General features: G+C 43.7%; 1 protein-coding gene across 1 annotated transcript in view; it reads right to left on the bottom strand.

Annotated features, from left to right (window-relative positions):
• FNDC3A (fibronectin type III domain containing 3A) overlaps positions 1-19,826 on the bottom strand; it is a 178,541-nt gene extending 158,715 nt beyond the window's left edge. Inside the window, exon 1 of the mRNA XM_045013964.1 lies at positions 19,719-19,826. The gene's annotated coding sequence lies outside the window, so the exon portion shown is untranslated. The remainder of the gene's footprint in view (positions 1-19,718) is intronic.
• Between the last annotated feature and the right edge of the window lie 3,524 nt (positions 19,827-23,350).

Raw genomic sequence — 23,350 nt, 5'->3', positions numbered from 1 at the left:
CAGACTCCCTGCCTGCCCTGGCCCCGCACCACTCCCGGAAGTGGCCAGCATGTCTGGCAGTAGCTCCTGGGAGTGGGGTGGGGCAGGCGGCTCCGCTGCGCACTGCCCTCGCCCATGGGTATGACCCCCAAAGCTCCCATTGGCCGCGATTCCCCATTCCCAGCCAATAGGAGCTGTGGGGGGGGCAGTGCTTGCAGACGAGGGCAGCACACAGAGCCCTCTGCGCCCCCCTCCCCCTCCAGGGGCCGCAGGGACGTGGTGCTGGCCACTTCTGGGAGCACCACAGGGCCTGCGCAGGCAGGGAGCCTGCCTTAGCCTCGCTGTGCCACAGGGCTGGCATTCCCGCAGGCCGGATTGAAAGCCCTGACAGGCTGGATCTGGTCTGCAGGCTGTAGTTTGCCCTCCCCTGCATTAGGGGGTGGCAAGCAGGCCAGTGGCACAGGGCCCCACATCACAGGCAGCCACATGAAGCTAAGTTACATGCTTCAGCCCCATGTGGCAGGGCTTGAGCTCCAGACAAGTCCCACAAGTGAAAAAATAGCCTCAAGGATCACACTGAAATGTAAGTACAATATTTATACTCCAATCAATTTATTTTATAATTATATGATGAAAATGAGAAAGTAAGCAATTTTTCAGTAATAGTGTGCTGTGACACTTTTGTATTTCTCTGTCTGATTTTGTAAGCTGATGACCAGACAGCAAGTGTCAAAAATCGGGACTGGGGTCGGGGGGTAATAGGAGCCTATAGAAGAAAAAGACCCCAAAATCGGGACTGTCCCTATAAAATCAGGACATCTGGTCACCCTAGGTAGGTAAGACAAATCAGACTCCTGAAAGGGATACAGTAGTCTAGAAAGGTTGAGAACCACTGTGTTAGCATCTCACACAATTATACTCTATAGGTTTCTGGCCCCCTCTGGTGGCTGAACCACAGAGGTTTATGAGTTCACTACAGCCTCTGAGCCAACAGATGTCAGCCTTTTAAGTCAGTCAGTAAGTAGAGACTAATGGTTTTAGACCCAGAGGTCCAAGGTTTAATTCTCATTGTTGACAACTCATCTAAGGGCACTGTGTTACATTAGAAAGTCTTGAAAGTGCACAAATGTCTAGCTTCATTATGAACAAGAGCACTGTCACGATGTAATCTAATGTCAATTCATTATTATTTATTTTAATACTGTCGCATCTAGGTGCCCTAGTTATGGACCAGTGCCCTGTGGTGCTAGATGCTGTATAAATACAGAACAAAAAGATGGTTCCTGCCCATGGTCAAGCTTACAATTGAAATATAAAATAAGAGACAACAGATGGTTACAGTCAGATGGGGAAGTGCAGGGAAATGACGAGACAATATTGGTCAACATGACTGCATTGTTTAGTGGTCTCAGCGTACCCCCCACCTAAATGTTGCCAATATTTCTCTAAGCATCACAGAAAAGGAGGAGTTTGAATGAGGTAGCTTTGCAGATGTTTACAGGGAGCTCCTTTCAGGCCTGAGGGGCAGCACAGGAGAAAATATGAAGGTGCTTGTTTGAAAATTTAACAAGTGGGCAATAAAGGGTGGCATCATGGTCTGATTGGACACAAGAGTTGACATCTTGATTGCCAGCGAGATATTATAGGTGGGGGGGGGGGTGACAGGTCAGGGGTTTGAAAGTGAAGATGAACAGTTTATATTTGATGTGACAGAGTAGTGGGAGCCAGTGGAGGGATGCAGAGAGGTGACATGATCAAAGTGACGGGCTAGAAAGATCATCTTGATAGCAGCATTCTGAACATATATGAGTGGGGCAAGAGTGCACTTATCAAGGCCAGAAAAAAGGATGTTGCAGTAATTGAGAAACAAGATAAGAGCCTAGACAAGAGTTTTAGATGAGTGGATGGATAGGAAATGCCATATATTAGAGATGTTATCCAGAAAGGAATCTGCAAGATTTAGATATAGCCCTGGATGGGAGAACCTAGAGAGAAGTCCACGTCAAAGAGAATGACAGACAGGATGGTGGTGGTGTTTACAGTAATCAAGAAGGTAGCAGGAAGCATTTTAGGGGGCACATTAAGAGCTTTATTTTATCCATATTTAAGCTTAAGTTGACAGCTAGACATCCATGAGGAGATGTCAGAGAGATGGACCAAGATTTTAATTTGTACAGAAGATGATAGGAGTTATCTGGAGTGAAGGTCTACACAATTGATGGTAGTTAAATTTGAATCTGCAGATGAGATTACCCAGAGATAAGATTTAGAGGGAGAAGGAAAGAGGACCAAGAACAGAGCCCTATGGAACACCCAAAGAAAGGTGGAGGTGGGATGAGGAGTACCCTCTTAAGGACATGATGAAGGAATGATTTGAAAAGTAAGATAAGAACCAAAAGAGGGACAGAGTCACAGAAGCCAAGGGAGAATTTTTTTTTGAAAAAGGAGCATTTTCAGTGCCTTTGCAGGTGACTGACAGGTCAAGGGGAATAAGTATATCTCAGTTATGCCACATCAATATCATAAGCATATTTCCATAAAGAATATGGAATGTAACATCTCAATACAAAAATTAAATTGAATTAAAAAACCCACACTGAGTTAGCATATTTTTAAATGAGCAGGAAATGCACAAAATTATTCTTCAAGATTTATTTTAAAAAAATAAAACACACACCTCCCTCCTAAAAAACCTTGATTAGAGTGTGTCAATATGTGGAGTCATCACAACTAACTCATACTTTCTATCTACTTCCTATGTTGCAAACTATGCTTATTCTCCAATATCTATCTACTCAATGAACACCGCAGAAAGACTCAAAGGACTTTCAGAAGCAAGCAACCATCATCCTTACCATTGTGCTGACAGTAGATTCTAATAATCTGAGGAGCAACATAACCAGGAATGTTTCATTTGGGGTTTTTTCCTGCTTTTAGGTTATCCAGCTAACCTAGCCTTCCTGTTTTATCAATGTTAGTTTAAACTTCTTCCAGCACAGATATATCTTCTATGTAGTGAGGTACAACAGTGCTGGTGTTCATTATTCACAGCATATTTAATACAATTTCCTTTCAGTGCACTTCAGGTTTGTCTTTGTTAGTATCAAACAAGGGAAAGGCTCTTATGCTAACATGAGAATTGACAAAGACAGCTTAATGGCTCTCAACCCTCTACAGCTAAATACTGGAGATACTTATTTGACCAACTGAAAAGATGTTATGCAACCTACAATACAAAAATAGATTTGTTGTCCAAAACCCCAACACAACTGACCATTTTAACTTATTTACTCCTTCCAGGCTGAAACTCTGTTGTAAATTTTCTCTGGGTTTAAGTTGGAATACAGAGCTGTAAGCATACAGAAACCGTATGGGGGGGAAAAAGCCCAGAGCAACAAGTGTAGAGTAGCTAATGCATGACGATATTCAGTACAAAGTATGAGTGGAAGTAAGGGGGTCTGTAAGTAGTTAGTGCAGAGTGGCTAGTACACTTTAAATTCACATCCTAGCTTACTCTGCACTAAACTCCCCATGCAGACAAGCCCTAAACCTAGGGCCCTACCAAATTCACAGCCTTGAAAAACATGTCACGGACCATGAAATCTGGTCTTGTGTGTGCTTTTACCCTATACTATACAGATTTCACGGGGCAGACCAGCGTTTCTCAAATTGGAGGTCCTGACCCAAAAGGGAGTCACAGGGAGTTCGCAAGGTTATTTTAGGGGGGTTGCGGTATTGCCACCCTTCTGCATTGCCTTCAGAGCTGGGCAGCTGGAGAGAGGTGGCTATTGGCCAGATGCCAAGCTCTCAAGGCAGCACCTGCCAGCAGCAGCACAGCAGTAAGGGTGGCAATACCATACCATGCCACCCTGACTTCTGCGCTTTTGCCTTCAGAGCTGGGTGGCTGGAGAGTGGCAGCTGCTGACTGAAGGCCCAGCTGTGCAGGAAGCAGCACAGAAGTAAAGGTGGCAATACTATACCATGCCATCCTTACTTCTGTGCTGCTGCTGGCAGTGGCTCTGTCTTCAGAGCTGGGCTCCCTGCCAGCAGCCACTGCTCTACAGCTGTCCAGCGCTGAAGGCAGTGCCGCCACCAGCAGCAGCGCAGAAGTAAGGGTAGTAGTACTGCAAACTCCCCCCGCCCCATTACACCACCATGAAATTTCAGATTTAAATAGCTGAAACCATGAAATTTACAATTTTAAAAATCCTATCACCATGAAATTGACCAAAGTGGACGGTGAATTTGGTAGGGCCCTACTATACCTCGACAGTCTAACATCATCTCTTCCCACTGAACCAGCTTAGCTACTATTTTTGCTGTCATGTCAGCAGCACAGGTCTTCCCAAAGAGATCATGAGATGCTAGCAGTCTGATTGTTCATTCCTATGGTTCATGGAGTTCCTGTTTTCCTCTTTCTCCACCTAGCTCACAAGTAATTTGCATGCTATCAAGCCATCAGTTTGCGTGGTGGAGCAAGTCCGAAGGATTTAATCCAGTTTATCATTAAATGGGCAAGTTTATTACCCTGAGGTGAACCAGTTGTCTTCCCAGGTCTTATAACACTGAGGTTTTTTGGGTCACTTCATATTCTTGTGGCACTACTTGCGCTCCTGGGGATGCACATCTCTGTCAGTTACTCAGCCACCTTGTGAAATATTAAAGGTCAAACACATGGGTTCTGGATCTCCTTTGTACAGACTGATACCAGAATCTACACTTCCATCTCTGGCTAGCTAGCAGCACATCCATGACAGTCTTCTATGAGATATGCCAACAATAAAATCAGCTGGATCACAGAAGCAGAAAACACATTGGTCACTCTTAACATAGCACATAACCAAGCTTCACAATGTGTGCAGTGTTATTTGTACAGCTAAATGACTTCTAGCCTTTGCCTTTAAGGCCCTCAACAAATTAGGACCTATCTACCTTACAGACCCTTTCTAATTCCACAACAATTCAAGGTAACAGTACACAATGGGAATCAAAACTCAAGTTGACAGAGCCTAGATTCAAAGACTTGAGAGCAGGAATCACAGCACTGTCCATAACAGGTCCCCCTCCCCTGGCTGCCCCCCAAACTTCAGAACTGAAGATCAGATGGAGCTCTTACCTAACCATTTTCCTGACACTCTCTTATAAAGGCGTTAAAAATTACACCTGTGTGTGTACAACATCCAATACAACGCAGCCCTGATTTTGATTGGAGTCTTGGGGCACTACCACTATGATAAATAATAAACTACAAAGTGGGGAAAAACAAATAAAAGGGCATAAAAGGAACAACAGAAACCTTCAAAATGAAATCAATGCTAAATAATGTTTTATTTTGTGCCTCACATTTTGTCCCCCTCAGATTTTGGAAGGCAATTCAGATTCTTAAACCTTTGGTCGAGTGCTGTAGCTATCCTTAATAAATCGCACATTGGTACCTTTTTTGCGTTTTGTCAAATCTGCAGTGAAAGTGTTCTTAAAACGAACATGTGCCGGGTCATCATCCGAGACTGCTACAACATGAAATATATAGCAGAATCCAAGTAAAACAGAACAGGAGACATACAATTCTCCCCTAAGGAGTTCAGTCACAAATTTAATTAACACAATTTTTTTTAATGAATATCATCAGCATGGATGCATGTCCTCTGGAATGGTGACCGAAGCATGAAGGGGCATATGAATGGTTAGCATAGCTGGCATGTAAATACCTTGCAACGCCGACTACAAAAGTGCCACGCGGATGCCTGTTTTCACTTTCAGGTGACATTGTAAATAAGAAGCAGGCAGCAGTATCTCCCATAAATGTAAACAAATTTGTTTGTCTTAGCGATTGGCTGAACAATAAGTAGGACCGAGTGGACTTGTAGGTGCTAAAGTTTTACATTGTTTTGTTTCCGAGTGCAGTTATGTAACAAAAAAATCTCCATTTGTAAGTTACACTTTTATAATAAAGAGATTGCACTGCAGTACTTGTATGAGGTGAATTGAAAAATACCATTTCTTTTGTTTATCAATTTTTACAGTGCAAATATTTGTAATAAAAAATAAGTGAGTACTATACACTTTGTATTCTGTGTTGTAATAGAAATCAATATACAGCTCTACCCCGATATAACACAAATTCACATATAACATGGTAAAGCAGTGCTCCGGGGGGGGCAGGGCTGCACACTCTGGCGGATCAAAGCAAGTTCAATATAACGCGGTTTCACCTATAACGCAGTAAGATTTTTTGGCTCCCGAGGACAGCGTTATATCAGGGTAGAGGTGTATTTGAAACTGTAGAAAAACATCCAAAATATTTAATAAATTTCAGTTGGTATTCTATTAACAGTGCAATTAATCGTGATTAATTTTTTAATTGCAATTAATTTTTTGGAGTTAATCGCGTGAGTTAACTGTGATCAATCAACAGCACTAGTTTTCACAAACAAGAACTATAACCCAAAGCTACTTAAGAGGTTTTGTCAGTACTTTTGTTTGTAGTTTCACCAGGTTTCCACACCTAGATTTCAGATCCAGCGACCAGAGCAAAACCCAGTGTCATAGAATTCCATCTTGCTCACAAACTAGTCCTCCTATTACTCTAGAATTTTTTTTTAATGTCCTTTGTCCTTTCTAAGATGTTTGTTTCCATTTTAGACAAAGGGTTACTGTTAACTAGACCTGGATGAAAAAATTTAGATGGAACAGCTTTTCACCAGAAAATGCAGTTTCATGAAAACAGAAACGTTTTGTGGGACTGCATCAATTTCAATGAAATTTGACAAACATTTCAAAATGATTCAACATAGAAATAGAGTATTTCATTCCAACTTTCTCATTTTGTTTCATTCTGACTTTTACATTTGTAATATTCACAATGTAAAAATAAAGTATGTAACTACTTAATATTTATAATGTATTTACATTCTATATGTCAACATTATCCAAACAAAACATTTAGACATGATCACTAGATGCTTCAGAATTAAAATATTTAATGATTGACTTTTTATACAAATTTCAAAATGCCAAAATTTCAAGGACAGAAATTTAATTTTCCAACTTGCTCTGTTGTAAATCAATACTGTAAAGGTCTCAGCCATAGTTTTCAAATGAGGACACTTATGTAAAGACAATGGTAAAACCTAGAGCCTCCAGAAAGGATCCAATTGACCCATGAGCTGGGTCTGTTCACAGAAATTTTTTGCATGTCTGGAAGGCATGCTGGAAGGAAAGCAGTAGCTGCTGTCGAATAGAGCCAATATGATTAAAGTGAGTATGAGCCACAGCAAGAGTAGATTCTTCCTGGCTAATACAGAGACCCAAACTCTTGAAGAGGTAATAGATTACACCTAAGGAAAATCATTTTGTGGAGATTAGGCCTTGACAAACCAGTCATCTGAAGAAGGCAAACAAGTACAACATACATGCTTGTTGTATCTACTTACTGTCTCATCCATTACTTGGACTGTAAACTCTTTGGGGCAGGGGACTGTCTTTTTGTTCTTTGCATGCACAGTGCCTACCACAATGGGCCCCAATTTGCTGAATGGGGCTTTTATGCACTTAGTTGCCTGTGAGAGGGGTCCCTCAAAAGGAATGAGGAAAGAGGTCTTGGAGACACAGAACTGAACAGTGTACCCTTTCTTCACTAATTTACAATGTCCTCCTCTACAATTTCACTACATGCTGCAATAAAAGAAAGATGACCCCAAGTTTGTTTTTTACACCTTTGATTAATAGTTCTTCAAAATACCTATTAGACCTCCTAATTTCCATTTTACATCCCTCCCCTTCCACCCCCCATTACATTAGGTTCCTCTCAATAAACTCCCCAAGGATTGGAAATTATTTTTTTTTAGTAAGGAATCTGGCTCAAAAACATCTTGAACCTTGCCAAGTAATCATTTTTTCTTGCCCTCCTTTTTTGTTTAAGGGTACATACGAATACATAGTGACTCAATTATATTAGTAAGGGAACTCCATGCCAAGTAATTTCCTCCTTTTTGACTGGCTTCCTCTTTTAAAAAGATTATTTCAAATATTCACTGTCAGAGTGGTAGTTTTTAGTACGATCTTTGTAGTACACATGGAACTACTATGTAATTATTAAATAATACTGATCTAATAATTTTATTGATATTGTATATGGGCACAGAAATTTACGTTCTGTGCTCCCCCAGGCTCTTCCTCCCCCCATCCCGGCTCAAACTTGCTTTTCCCTTCCTCCCTCCGTCCCCAGCTCCAGCAGGCACTTGCTCTTTTACCCACAGCCCCAGGGCCAGGAGGAGCTACTCAGTGAGGTAAAGTTACTGTCTAGTTATACTGTTATTAAACTTCCCTGTATGGGTATAAGGGTCTAGCTTATATGAGGCTATTGGGGAAAAACAAGCAGAAAGACAACACAATGAATCTAGATAAGCAACCTCCCAACCAAAAACTTTGAAGGCAATTACAGTTCAGTGGCCTAGTTCCATGCTTCAGCCCAAAGTTACACAGTTGTTTTGCCAATGCTAACAGATCAAAGGTCTATGAACAGTTAAAGTGATTTAGGGCATGTATATACTACACATTTTGGTTGACACAAACTACAGCAGCATCCAGCTGCTGAAGTTAGTATATCACTCGTGTGCATGTATACTTAGCAGCTTGTGATGGCACTGGACATATCTACCAGGAATGCTTGTGTCAATGCAAAGTGCAATGCACGATGGATTGTAATTCCAGTATGCCATGCATTGCTCCACCCCCACAAAAAAGCAATGCCTTTTGGAAAATTTTTGCAATGTGTTGTGGGATACAAATGATTCACTCAAGGATCTCTGGGAGATGGGGGTCAAGTTGCCACCCCATCCCATAATTTTTGTACTTTTTTTTTTCAATCCTACAAACCTGTGATACTTTTTGATGTCCACCATCTATAATGGAAGCATGGAGCCTGAAGAGCTATGCATTATTCTCATGATTGTTGTAAATACAGGACACATGATTCTCCTGTATTTGGAGACTCGCAGGAACAACCGTAACAACAGGGGATATGATGATGCCTTCAAGGACAGATTCTGAAGGGATAAAACAATTCAAGTTTGCTGGTGGAGTTCACGGAACAGTTGCAGACAGTGAAGTGCTGCTTCTGGGCCTGAGAAACAAGCACTGACTACTGGGATCACATCATAATGCAAGTTTGGGACAACAAGCAGTGGCTGCAGAACTTTTGGATGCAAGAGGCCATATATATATTTCTGGATCTGTGTGCTGAGCTCGCCCCAGGTCTCCACCGCAAGGACACCAAATTGAGCTGCACTGACAACTGAGAAGCAAGGGGCAATCACACCCTGGAAATGTATAATGCCAGACTGCTACTAGTCAGCGGGAAATCAGTTTGGAGTAAGAAAATCCATGGCAGGTGCCATTGTCATGCAAGAGTGTTGGCCATTAATCATCTTCTGCTACACAGGACTGAGACCTTTGGCAGCGTGCAGGACACAGTAGATAGATTTGCAGCAAAGGGGTTCCTGGACTGCAGTGGAGCAATAGATAGCATGCTCAGGAGGAGGAATAGCTCAGTGGTCTGAGCATTGGCCTGCTAAAACCAAGGTTGTGAGCACAATCCTTGAGGGGGCCATTTAGGGAACTGGGGTAAAGATCTATCCTGGGATTGGTCCTGATTTGAGCAGGGGGTTGGACTAGATGACCTCTTGAGGGTCTCTTCCAACCCTGATATTCTATGGCATGCACATCCTCATTTTGGCACTAGTCCACCTTGCCACAGAGTACATCAACAGAAACGGTTACTTACGCAAACATTAGAAGATCATTGGAGACACTTCACTGATATCAATGTAGGCTGGTCAGGAAAGGTGCATGTTATCTTTATGAACACAAATTGTTCAGAAAGCTGCAAGCAGGGCCATTCCTTCCTCACTGGTAGATTACCACTGACTATATTGAAATGCCAATAGTGATTCTGGGGGATCCAGCCTACCTTTTGCTCTCCTAGCTCGTGAAACCATACACCGGTTACCACCAAGCAAAGATTCTACCACCAGCTCAACAGGTACAGAATGACTGTTGAATATGCTTTTGGTAGATTGAAGAGACGCTGATAGTGTTTACTCACTAGATTGAATTTCAGTTAAAACAATATCCCAGTGATTATAGCTGCATGTTGTATCCTGCATAATTTCTGAGGCAAATGGGGGAAAGCTACCACTATGGTGGAGGTAGAACATCTGTCTGCTGACTTTGAACAGCCAGACACAGGGCTATTACAAGAGCTCAGTGTGAAACTATGCAGTTAAAGAAGCCTTTAAAAGAGAATTTTAACAGGCTGTGGTGGACAGTTCTGTAGGCCTAAAGCTTTAGTTCCTAACAGCACCTATGCGGCGCTTGATGTACTTTTATAAATATGACTGGGTGTTTTCTTGAACCTATGAGTTATCTGGTGCTCTACATTTACAATGTACTGGATGCTTTGGGTACCCCTGTGCATCTACAATGTGTTGTGAACTAATAAACAATCTTATTTATTGAGTGGCAAAAACAGTACAGAAAAACAATGTGGAAAAAACAGGCAATGCTATACAAACTGTAAATATAAATTAACATAATGGCACTTTGAAATTAGAAAGCTAGAAAAAAAAATTGTCGATTTCAGTGCACAGAGTCCATTGTGGCTACATGTATACCACTCTTTGCTGTCCCCCGACATGGAGTGGTAGAGGTACAGATGCAACCTGTGATACCATGTGGAATGCTGGGGTATGTAGGAAGCCACTACCATGGAGTTCTCTAAGGACTGCAAAAAGTGAAGAGTCAGACATATGGACCTGTACATCAACCAGGGTCTGCAGCATTTGTGTTTGCTGCATAAGAAGCCCTATTATGTGTTGGTGCATCGCCTTCTCAGTTTCTTGGGCCTTTTTCCTGTCCCTTCTCAATGCTCTCTGCTGTGTCAGCCCTCCAGGCCCTCTGCTTGCAGTCCAATGCAGCACCGGCTTGCAGGATTTCACTAAGCATGTCCTTCCTACTCCTACTTTCCCCTCATGGGGCCAGGTGTTCTGCAGATGTGGAAGGGGAACTCTCCAAGACTGCAATGGTAGCAGCTGCTGATAAAGACAGACATCATTAGATTTACGGTGACAACAGAAAGGGAAGGGTAAGTTTCAAGACTACCTCCCTTATTCCAGAATTAAAAAAAAAAAGAAAACCACTTTTTAATAAGATTGTTTATTATAGAAACATGGAATTGTAGGACCGGAAAGGACCTCATGAGGTCATTTAGTCCAGTTCCCTGCACTCATGGCAGGACTAAGTATTATCTAGACCATTTCTAACAGGTGTTGGTCTAACCTGCTCTTAAAAATCCCCAGTGATTGAGATTCCACAATCTCCCTAGGCAAATTATTCCAGTGCTTAACCACTCTGACAGTTAGGAAGTTTTTCCTAATATCCAACCTAAACTGCCCTTGCTGCAATTTAACACCTTTGCTTCTTGTCTATCCTCAGAGGTTAACAAGAACAATTTTTCTGACTCCTCCTTGTAACAACCTCTTATGTTCTTGAAAGCTGTTATGTCCCCTCTCAGTCTTCTCTTCTCCAAACTAAACAAACCCACTTTTTTCCCCCCCAATCTTTCCTCAGAGGTCATGTTCTCGAGACCTTTTGTTGCTCTCCCCTGGACTTTCGAGCTGTGCTCCAGCTCCAGGCAAAAACCTGCAGCTCCACTGCTCCGGAGCTGTTCCGCGCTCCAGCTCTGGGCTCCGCTCCAAAGTCCTGCTTTCTCCCATTTGTCCACATCTTTCCTGAAATGTGGTGCCCAAAACTGGACACATGCCTCAACTGGAGTACTAAGCAGCGCGGAGAAGAGCAGAAAACTAACTTCTCCTATCTTGCTTATAACACTCCTGCTAACAGAGCCCAGAACGATGTTTGCTTTTTTTTTTGCAACAGTGTTACACTGTTGACTCATGTTTAGCTTGTGACCTACTATGACTCCCAGATCCTTCTCTGCAGTATTCCTTCCTAGGCAGTCATTTCCCATTTTGTATACGTGCAATGACTGTTCCTTCCTAAGTGGAGTACTTTGGATACGTCCACTATTAATACGTTGCTTTTGGTGCTGTTTAGAAGCACTCGCCCTCCAACCACAGTTCTGCAACCACAGTGAATATGGACTGCCAGAGGCAGGGGAGAAAAGGAATGTTGGTTGTACGAAACAGAATTTCAGCCCCTAATCCATAGGTGCTGGAACTAGGGGTGCTGCAGCACCCACTGGCTTGAAGTGGTTTCCCTTATACACAAGGTTTACAGTTTGGTTCAATGGTTCTCAGCACCCACACTACAAAAATTGTTCCAGCACCTCTGCTCTAATCCATGGGTCCAGGTATAGGGCAACTGTACTGAATATTTACACAATTTTTCCCCACTAGTGGTTGTGATTTTAGCTGATTTCACTCCTGAGAGTAACAAAGGCACAGAGAGCTCAGCTTCTACTGGCACCCCAAACCAACCCAGACCTGTATGCCACTAGCCAGTTTACTGTAATATTGCCAGCTAAACTCATTGCAAACTAGTGTGGGAAAATTTCCTTCCACAGAGGAAGAAATAAAGGTCATCCCTAGAAGCCTCCGGGAAAGGACTGTGGAGTATCTCCATGAAAGTTTCATTGAGATCTCTCAGGAGGATACAAGATGCAGCCCTATGTACATAAACTGCTCTGCATGCCCTACTCCCCACTTAATCCAACAGGGAAATGAAAAGCAGGTACCAACTCTACCTTTGTTTGTTGAACCACTACATCTTCTCGTATAAGAGAAACAATGAAAATTCAATACTTGGTCATGATACCTTGGGGATGGTGGGGGGAATTTTTAAATTTCAACACTGTAAGGAAAAATTTATGCACACACTTACTAAAGTCCCTTCCCCTTCATCTAGCTCATCCATGTTCAGATGGCAGGACTGACTAGACTGTGTGGGAGTCCTGAACAAGTTCTGGGTCACAGCATGTCTAGATTCCCCCTCTCCACCCGGCATCTCCTCCTTCTCCTTGCTGTTCACAGCAGAAATCTCGGTCTCGGGCTCCTCCAAGGTATTCATGTTGGTTTGTGGGGTGCTGGTGGAGTCTCTGCCAAGTATGGCATGCAGGTTATAGTAAAGGTGGCAGTTGTGCAGCTCAGACTAGATCGACTGTTGGCTTCCTGGCCTTGCGATACACGTGCTGCATTTCCTCTGCTTTCACATGGCACTGCTCCTGAGCCATCATACTCCTTTGCCTGCCTCCCCCATGCAATCTTTTTGTAGATGTCCAAATTTCTATGGCTGCCTACATTGCACAGCCTCTTCTCACAAGCCCAGGAGATCCAACACTATGTCTACTCCAGGCAGGAGTTCATCTAGTACATGGAACTCATGCATTGTCACTTGGACAATAGCAATTCGCTCTTGTTGTGTGCAAGGTGTGCTTGTTAGGAAGAGACATTTCAAAAACACACAGGGGAAGGGGTTAAGAGGGAAGAAGAGTGGCTTTTGGTCTCTGACCTCTCGGAAGTGGAGTCTACAATTGTGACCAGAACAATCACTGTATCAGGGAATATGGCATTGCAGGACAGCTGCTGGAGGACCGTTAGGCTCAAGACAGATCTCACAGCATCTCTACTTGCACTGCATCAACTTCAGAAAGACAAACATGGCTCTACACCAGGGGTCAGCAACCTCTGGCATGCGGCTCGCCAGGGTAAGCCCCCTGGCGGGTCGGGCCAGTTTGTTTACCTGCCGCGTTGGCAGGTTCGGCCGATCGCGGCTCTCACTGACCGCAGTTCGCCGCTCCAGGCCAATGGGGGCGGCGGGAAGTGGCACGGGTGAGGGGTGTGCTGGCCATGGCTTCCTGCCGCCCCCATTGGCCTGGAGCAGCAAACCACGGCCAGTGCGAGCTGCAATCAGCCGAACCTGCGGAGGCAGCAGGTAAACAAACTGGCCCGGCCCACTAGGGTTCTTACCCTAGCGAGCTGCATGGCAGAGGTTGCCAACCCCTGCTCTACACCATTCAAGGAAGTAGTTTTATTGCATTGCCATAATGAGGCATTTATGTCAATGGGAGAGATTTGCAAGGCAACTTACATAAACCCAAATCTGTAGCGCAGACCAGGCCTTAGTCTCTGGGATTGGGAGGAGGGGGAGGGCTGATCAAGAAGACTGGACAGCTTTTAAATGACACCCACCCAGGTGCGAATTGTCTTGTGAGTTAAAGAAACAGATTTCATTGCCCACACACTGTTTGTCACAGAATCATAGGACTGGGAGGGACCTTGAGAGGTCATCTAGTCCTGTCCCCTGCACTCATGGCAGGACTAAATATGGGATCATGCTTCATTTTGTAGCACATAGTGAAATTGCTAACTATAAATAGTGACAAAAGATTACACTATTCAGTTCTGTCTCTCCTGGCCCTCTTTCACCATTTCTTTTCAGGAATCCCTCTCACAAGCAACTAAGAGAAAGTTCTCTCTCTAAGAACTCAGAATAGTGGAAGGCATCCTGCTAGTATTATAGGTATATTTTTTATTGTGTTACTCCTCACCACTGAAATTCTCATTAGATTTTTATGGAATCTTTTAGGTTCCGTATTACTCTTGCATCTTTCACCTTCCTCTGCAGCATGGGGAAAGTAGTGTAAAATGGTGGATTCTCTGTAACTTGAAGTCTTTAAATCATGATTTGAGGACATCGGTAACTGAGGCAGAGGTTAGGAGTCTATTTTAGGAAGGGGTATGTGAGGTTCTGTGGCTTGCAATGTGCAGGGGGTCAGACTAGATAATCACAATGGTCCCTTCTGACCTTAAAGTCTATGAGTCTACATAGTTACAGATATTACAGTATATCACTGACAGACATTATGAAAAGATAGAGGAAGGAGAGTTATTGCCAAAGTCCTCTTTCCATCATTAGGCATTCTAGTGCACTTATTGTTTATCTTCTTACAGTGGTATACAGACATTTACAGTTTTTGTCAATGTGCCTACTTGTATTTATCTTCTTAACCTGAAAGAGATGTCTCTGTTCCCCAGTATTAATCTACATCTGCCGCCTAGGCAGCAAAAAACAAACCTAATCTAGTTATTCCCTGCTTTGCTGTGAAAAGATGAAGCTACCTCCTGATAAACTGTAGAGAATAGGTAACTTTTCAGTACAAAAATTTAAAGTGTATTGAAAAACTGAAGTTGGGACTCGTAAGATTTACTTTAATATCAATCTAATATCAAGCTAGTGATACAGTAGTTAGTATACTAGATTAGGAAGAGGACATAAAACAAGGCCTGGCAACAGCCATTCTTAACACACAAGATTGTGCTACACAGAACTCCTGGTTTTGCTTACTGAAGACAGTGAATAGTGTACTTTGAGCAGTACACTATTCTGTGGATTCTGGCATTTAATTTCAGAAACGAGAACTATGGAAAAATGAGGAGGTTAGTTAAACAGAAATTAAAAGGTACAGTGACTAGAGTGAAATCCCTGCAAGCTGCATGGACACTTTCCTAAGACACCACAATAGAGGCCCAACCTAAATGTATACCCCCAAATTAAAAAACACAGTAAAAGAACTAAAAAAGAGCCACCGTGGCTTAACAACCAGGTAAAAGAAGCAGTGAGAGATAAAAAGGCATCTTTTAAAAAGTGGAAGTCAAATCCTAGTGAGGTAAATAGAAAGGAGCATAAACTCTGTCAAATTAAGTGTAAATATGTAATAAGAAAAGTCAAATAGGAGTTTGAAGAACAGCTAGCCAAAAACTCAAATGGTAATAAAATGTTTTTTAAGTACATCAGAAGCAGGAAGTCTGCTAAACATCCAGTGGGGCCCCTGGACAATTGAGATACAAAAGGAGCACTTAAAGACGATAAAGTAATTGCAGAGAAACTAAATGAATTCTTTGCTTCAGTCTTCATGGCTGAGGATGTTAGGGAGATTCCCAAACCTGAGTCGTCCTTTGTAGGTGACAAATCTGAGGAATTGTCACAGATTGACGTGTCACTAGAGGAGGTTTTGGAATAATTGATAAACTTAACAGTAACAAGTCACTGGGACCAGATGGCATTCACCCAAGAGTTCTGAAAGAACTCAAATGTGAAACTGCGGAACTACGATTTGTAACTTGTCCTTTAAATCAGTTCCTGTACCCAATGACTGGAAGATAGCTAATATAATGCCAATATTTAAAAAGGGCTCTAGAGGTGATCCCAGCAATTACAGTAAGTCTAACGTCAGTACCAGGCAAATTAGCTGAAACAATAGTAAAGAATAAAATTGTCAGACACATAGAAGAATGTAAAATGTTGGGCAAAAGTCAACATGGTTTCTGTAAAGGGAAATCGTGTCTTACTAATCTATTAGAGTTCTTTGAAGGGGTCAACAAACATGTGGACAAGGGGGATCCAGTGGACACAGTGTACTTAGATTTCCAGAAAGCTTTTAACAAGGTCCCTCATCAAAGGCTCTTACGTAAATTAAGTTGTCATGGGATAGGAGGGAAGATCTTTTCATGGATTGAGAACTGGTTAAAGGACAGGGAACAAAGGGTAGGAATAAATGCTAAATTTTCAGAATGGAGAGGGGTAACTAGTGGCGTTCCCTAAGGGTCAGTCCTAGGACCAATCCTATTCAATTTATTCATAATGATCTGGAGAAAGGGGTAAACAGTGAGGTGGCAAAGTTTGCAGATGATACTAAACTGCTCAAGATAGTTAAGACCAAAGCACACTGTGAAGAACTTCAAAAAGATCTCACAAAACTAAGTGATTGGGCAACAAAATGGCAAATGAAATTTAATGTGGATAAATGTAAAGTAATGCACATTGGAAAAAATAACCCCAACTATACATACAATATGATGGGGGCTAATTTAGCTATAACTAATCAGGAAAGAGATCTTGAAGTCATCGTGGATAGTTCTCTGAAGACATCCACACAGTGCAGCAGCAGTCAAAAAAGCAAACAGGATGTTAGGAATCATTAAAAAAGGGATAGAGAATAAGACTGAGAATATCTTATTGCCCTTATATAAATCCATGGTACGCCCACATCTTGAATACTGCGTGCAGCTGTGGTCTCCTCATTGCAAAAAAGATATACTGGCATTAGAAAAAGTTCAGAGAAGGGCAACTAAAATGATCAGGGGTTTGGAACGAGTCCCATATGAGGAGAGATTAAAGAGGCTAGGACTTTTCATCTTGGAAAAGAGGAGACTAAGGGGGATATGATAGAAATATATAAAATCATGAGTGATGTGAAGAAAGTGAATAAGGAAAAGTTATTTACTTGTTCCCATAATATAAGAACTAGGGGCCACCAAATGAAATTAATGGGCAGCAGGTTTAAAACAAACAAAAGGAAGTCAACCTGTGGAACTTCTTGCCCGAGGAGGTTGTGAAGGCTAGGACTGTAACAGGGTTTAAAAGAGAACTAGATAAATTCATGGAGGTTAAGTCCATTAATGGCTATTAACCAGGATGGGTAAGGAATGGTGTCCCTAGCCTCTGTTTGTCAGAGGGTGGAGATGGATGGCAGGAGAGAGATCACTTGATCATTACCTGTTAGGTTCACTCCCTCTGGGGCACCTGGCATTGGCCACTGTCAGTCGACAGGATACTGGGCTGGATGGACCTTTGATCTTACCAAGTATGGCCATTCTTATGATCTTCCAGGTCTTCTCAACAAGCATATTTGTATCCAGTTAGCTTCTGGCGTTCCATGAGCCTGTTCAAATTTGTATACAATACTCCACTACCCAACCATCACAACCTGCTCCCTATTCTGGGTTTCAGAGGACCTGGGTTTTATTCCCAGCTCTGCCATTTGCCTGCTAGGTGAACTTGGGTAAGTCACTTCACTTTTCTGTGCCTCTGTTTCCCCACCTGCAAGATGGGGATAATGAAACCGACTTCCTTTGTAAATCATTTTGAGATCTACTGATGAAAAGTGAAGCAGAAGAGCTATGTATTACTACTCCACTACTAGGAGCACATTAGCCACTTAGATCTCCAGACCAAACCCTTTAGCCTTTCCCCAAGCTGAGTCCTGAGGTATTTAGGCATCTACATACCTTTCAAAAGCTGGCTCTTGGAGCTTAAGCAATGAACAATTTGATTACCTAGCACAGAGTTTCAGAGTAACAGTTTGGACACTGTCTGCTCAGCTGCCTACCACATACACACACCCTCAACACAGAGCTATGACAGACTCTACCTTCAATCAGGGACCAAGTTTTTTTTTAGACAGACACCCCTAATATGAATATGCATGTACATATATATACACACCCCCATATATAATGACCAAATCTTGCAAATATTTATGCAAATAATTAACTTCATATAAGCAGGTGACCTTGGGGAAGTCTTGGCTCCAATGAGTGTACTCCTATGTGCAGAGCTAGCTATATATGCCTAGGTCTTTGCAGGGCTGTGACTTGTATTAGAGCAGTTGACAGTATTTGAGATCACGTATTTTTAAGAAGCGATTTTAAGACATTGTACTAGATTTAAACAGATAATTAAAAAAAAACAACAACCACCCAGTACCCACAAGTTCTAAAAATAAAAAGGCCAGCATTTTTGAAACTTGGAAAAGAAGTTACTTTTTGAACTGAGACATTGTATGCCAAGTGGTAGTCTACAGTGAAATTTTACAATCTAGTCAGAAATCACCTTGAAAAAACAAGATTTAAAATTAAGTCACTAACATGTCCATAAAACATTGTGCACAAAGTGTTGGGGTTTTTTAGGTTATGAAAACAACTTATTGTTCACTTATGTTTATTTACCTAGTTCCTACAATAAAAATAGGCTCATCAGTTTCACTTTTACTGCAAGTTAGTTTCACTTTCTGATTGCCAGGAAGCAACATCATATTTTTGTTTGCATTCCACACCCTATGTGTACATGTTTGGGTTTTTTTGGTTTTGGTTTCGGATTTTTAAAATTTAAAGAACCAGGAAAATATTTCCATTCATATTACCGGTTTATTTATCTATTTTAAGAATCTGGAGTGTAAGTCTAGCTGGAAACATTTCTTTAAATCGTAACTACACTGGCAGGTTTCATACTATTTCCAATAGGAAACCAAACGATCATTATCAACTCTCATGGTCTGTGAAGACAAGTTATGAGAGCACACTTTGTAGTTTGCAGGGGAAGGCAGCATCTTCAGGAACAGGTACCGCAGCCAGCCACGTCCCTGCCCCTCGATTGCCGAGCCCACCACCTGTACTGGTAACGCTTCACCTATGCCCCCCCTCCCTCTCACACACACACAGCACGATGCACCCACCCCTTTCACTGCCTAACTTTCACCAAGAGACTTTTCCACTGACAACGGAGTTTACATCCCGCGAGCGACACACGCAGCAGCAGCCGCCGCCGCCGCCCCGCGCTCTGCCCCGGCCCGCGCCTCTGCACACGGACGTTTCGGCCGAAGAAGCCCAGCGTGTCTCTGAGCCCCAGAGCCAGGGGCACAAAGTGGACGCCGAGGGCTTTGCAGCCCGAACAGCCAAGTCCCGGAGCCGGAGCCGGAGCCAAACCCTGCCCGGGCAGGAAGGACGAGCCGGTCTCGGGGGGCGGGGTACGAGCTGAGGGAGCTGAAATCCGGCTCCCCAGAGCCGCCCAGCCGGGAGGGTGTTAACCTGCCCGGTCGCCCCGCGAGCGCAGGCAGAGGCGCCCCCCGTTACGGCGGGGGAGGGGGGACCGGACCTACTCACCGCCAGGGCTCCGGAGCTAACGGTTCGGCGCCCCTCACCGGCAGCAGCCGCGGGCAGGGAGCTCCCAATGGCGCAGCTGGAGCAGGGGCGGGGCGGCACCAGCGGCTTTCCCCACCTCTCCCCTCCCTCAGCTACCTGCGCTGCGCCTGGACCTGTCCCAGCAGCGCATCGCTGCCGCGCCGCCCCGCCCCGCCTCGCTCGCGGGAGCGCGGCCGCCACCCTCAGTCAGGGGAGGGGGAGACGCTCACTCCGGAGAGACTCGGTTCCAACACGCACTGCGCCTGCGCTGCGGGAGGGGGTGTTTGTCAGCGGAGAAGCACAGGGCGGGAAAGGGGGCGGGGCGGAGGCAGGGCATAGAAAGCCCCGCCCTCTCTCGTTGTCCCTGGTGCTCAGGGGGTGGGTGCCCAGGCAGGGCTGATGCACCAGCAGCCGCTCACTCAGCTCCTCCATGGAAGGGGAGGACAAATAGCCTGTTGCGTGTCTCTCACTGGCCTCTTTAGTATTCATGGAAAAAGTCATGGGAGGCCTATTTCAGCCTTCTCACACCACCCACTAGCTCATCCCTGGAACATCAGGAGAGGGCCAGGGCTCATGTTACTTTGAGCACATTGATGGCTCTCTATGGCACTCAGAAGCAAGCAGCAGGCACATGCTTATTACAGGTACCAATACTCTAGCACTGCTGCCCTTCCTTCTCCCCAGCCACAGTAACTAATAGCTGACACTTCAGGAAAAGGAGTGAAGTTATGCATCTCCAGTTATTCAGTAGTGTACATAAGGAAAGGAGGCGCTATCCTTTCTTAATACCCCCAGTTTTAAAGTGGCAGCCTGAATCATGGGCTATGATTATCCCTTGCTTAACGTTTATCATTTTAGACATTATTATGGGTCAACCGTAACCAGCTACAGTATTTGACTTAGGGCAAGTCTACACTACAAAATAAAGTCGACCTAAGTTATGTCAACATATGGCCACCGCCGTAATTAAATCACTTCTGCATGTCCAAACTACACTCCTTGTGTCGGTGGTGCATGTCCTCTACTACCACCATTTGCACTGATGCAGAAAGCAATGCACCGTGGGTAGCTATCCCACTGTGCAACTTGCCACCATCTAGCGCAGGGTGTTTTGAGAACATAAGAACAGCCATACTGTGTCAGACCAATGGTCCATCTAGCCCAGTATCCTGTCTGCCGACAGTGGCCAATGCCAGGTGCCCCAGAGGGAAGGAACAGAACAGGTAATCATTAAGTGATCCATCTCCTGTCGCCCATTCCCAGCTTCTGGCAAACAGAGGCTAGGGACACCATCCCTGTCCATCATGTCTAATAGCCATTGATGGACATAGAAAGAAACAATTCAAGGTTGTTGTTGGTATTCACAGAGCAGCTATAGATGGTGGAGCATTGGTTCTGGGCCCGAAAAACAAGTACTGACTGGTAGGATTACATTGTTATGCAGGTATGAGATGACAAGCAGTGGCTGCAGAACTTTTGGATGAGCAAGTCTACATTCCTGGGTGTGTGTGCAGAGCTTGCCCCAGCCTTCCAATGCAGTGACACCAAAATGAGAGCTGGACTGACAGTGGAGAAGCGAGTGACGATCGCTGTGTGGGAGCTTGCAATGCCAGATTGCTCCTGATCAGTCAGGAATCAATTTGGAGTCAGGAAATCTACTGTGGGGGTTGCTGTGATGCAAGTGTTCAGGGCCATTAATCACATCCTGCTATGAAGGACTGTGATGCTGAGCAATGTACAGGACATTGTGGATAGTTTTGCAGCAATGGGGTTCCCAAACTGCGGTGGGGCGATAGATGGCACCCATATCCCTATTTTGGCATCAGACCGCCTTGCACAGAGTACATCAACAGAAAGGGCTACTTTTTCCATGGTATTGCAAGCGCTGGTGGATCACTGGGGATGTTTTACTGACATCAACGTGGGATGATCAGGGAAGGTGCATGATGTGTGCCTCTTTAAGAACACAGGCCCATTCAGAAAGTTGCAAGTAGGGACTTTCTTTCCAGACCATTGGGGATGTTGAAAGGCCAATAGTGATCCTGCGAGACCTAGCCTACTCCCATGGCTCATGAAGCTGTACACCGGCCACCTCAACAGCAGCAAGGAGCACTTCAACTACAGGCTCTGCAGGTGCAGAATGACAATTGAATGTGCCTTTGACCATTTGAAAGGCTGGTGGCACTGTCTACTCATGAGATTAGATCTCATGAAAAAAAATCCCAATGGTTATAGCTGCCTGCTCTGTGCTTCATAATACCTGTGAAGCAAAGGGGGAAAAGTTTCTGCCAGGATGGAGGGTGGAGGTGCAACAGCTGGCTGCTGATAAGAACATAAGAACATAAGAACATAAGAAAGGCCGTACCAGGTCAGACCAAAGGTCCATCTAGCCCAGTATCTGTCTACCGACAGTGGCCAATGCCAGGTGCCCCTGAGGGAGTGAACCTAACAGGCAATGATCAAGTGATCTCTCTCCTGCCATCCATCTCCATCCTCTGACGAACAGAGGCTAGGGACACCATTCTTACCCATCCTGGCTAATAGCCATTTATGGACTTAGCCACCATGAATTTATCCAGTCCCCTTTTAAACATTGTTATAGTCCTAGCCTTCACAACCTCCTCAGGTAAGGAGTTCCACAAGTTGACTGTGCGCTGCGTGAAGAAGAACTTCCTTTTATTTGTTTTAAACCTGCTGCCTATTAATTTCATTTGGTGACCCCTAGTTCTTGTATTATGGGAATAAGTAAATAACTTTTCTTTATCCACTTTCTCAACATCACTCATGATTTTATATACCTCTATCATGTCCCCCCTTAGTCTTCTCTTTTCCAAACTGAAGAGTCCTAGCCTCTTTAATCTTTCCTCATATGGGACCCTCTCTAAACCCCTAATCATTTTAGTTGCTCTTTTCTGAACCTTTTCTAGTGCTAGAATATCTTTTTTGAGGTGAGGAGACCACATCTGTACACAGTATTCGAGATGTGGGCGTACCATGGATTTATATAATGGCAATAATATATTCTCAGTCTTATTCTCTATACCCTTTTTAATGATTCCTAACATCCTGTTTGCTTTTTTGACTGCCTCTGCACACTGCGTGGACATCTTCAGAGAACTATCCACGATAACTCCAAGATCTTTTTCCTGACTCGTTGTAGCTAAATTAGCCCCCATCATGTTGTATGTATAGTTGGGGTTATTTTTTCCAATGTGCATTACTTTACATTTATCCACATTACATTTCATTTGCCATTTTGTTGCCCAATCACTTAGTTTTGTGAGATCTTTTTTAAGTTCTTCACAATCTGCTTTGGTCTTAACTATCTTGAGTAGTTTAGTATCATCTGCAAACTTTGCCACCTCACTGTTTACCCCTTTCTCCAGATCATTTATGAATAAATTGAATAGGATTGGTCCTAGGACTGACCCTTGGGGAACACCACTAGTTACCCCTCTCCATTCTGAGAATTTACCATTAATTCCTACCCTTTGTTCCCTGTCCATTAACCAGTTCTCAATCCATGAAAGGACCTTTCCTTTTATCCCATGACAGCTTAATTTACGTAAGAGCCTTTGGTGAGGGACCTTGTCAAAGGCTTTCTGGAAATCTAA

The sequence above is a fragment of the Mauremys mutica genome, chromosome 1, assembly GCF_020497125.1.
Source record: "Mauremys mutica isolate MM-2020 ecotype Southern chromosome 1, ASM2049712v1, whole genome shotgun sequence".
NCBI classification, from domain to species: domain Eukaryota; kingdom Metazoa; phylum Chordata; order Testudines; family Geoemydidae; genus Mauremys; species Mauremys mutica.
The sequence above is the reverse complement of the archived record's forward strand: the minus strand, read 5'-3'. Positions and strand labels throughout refer to the sequence as shown.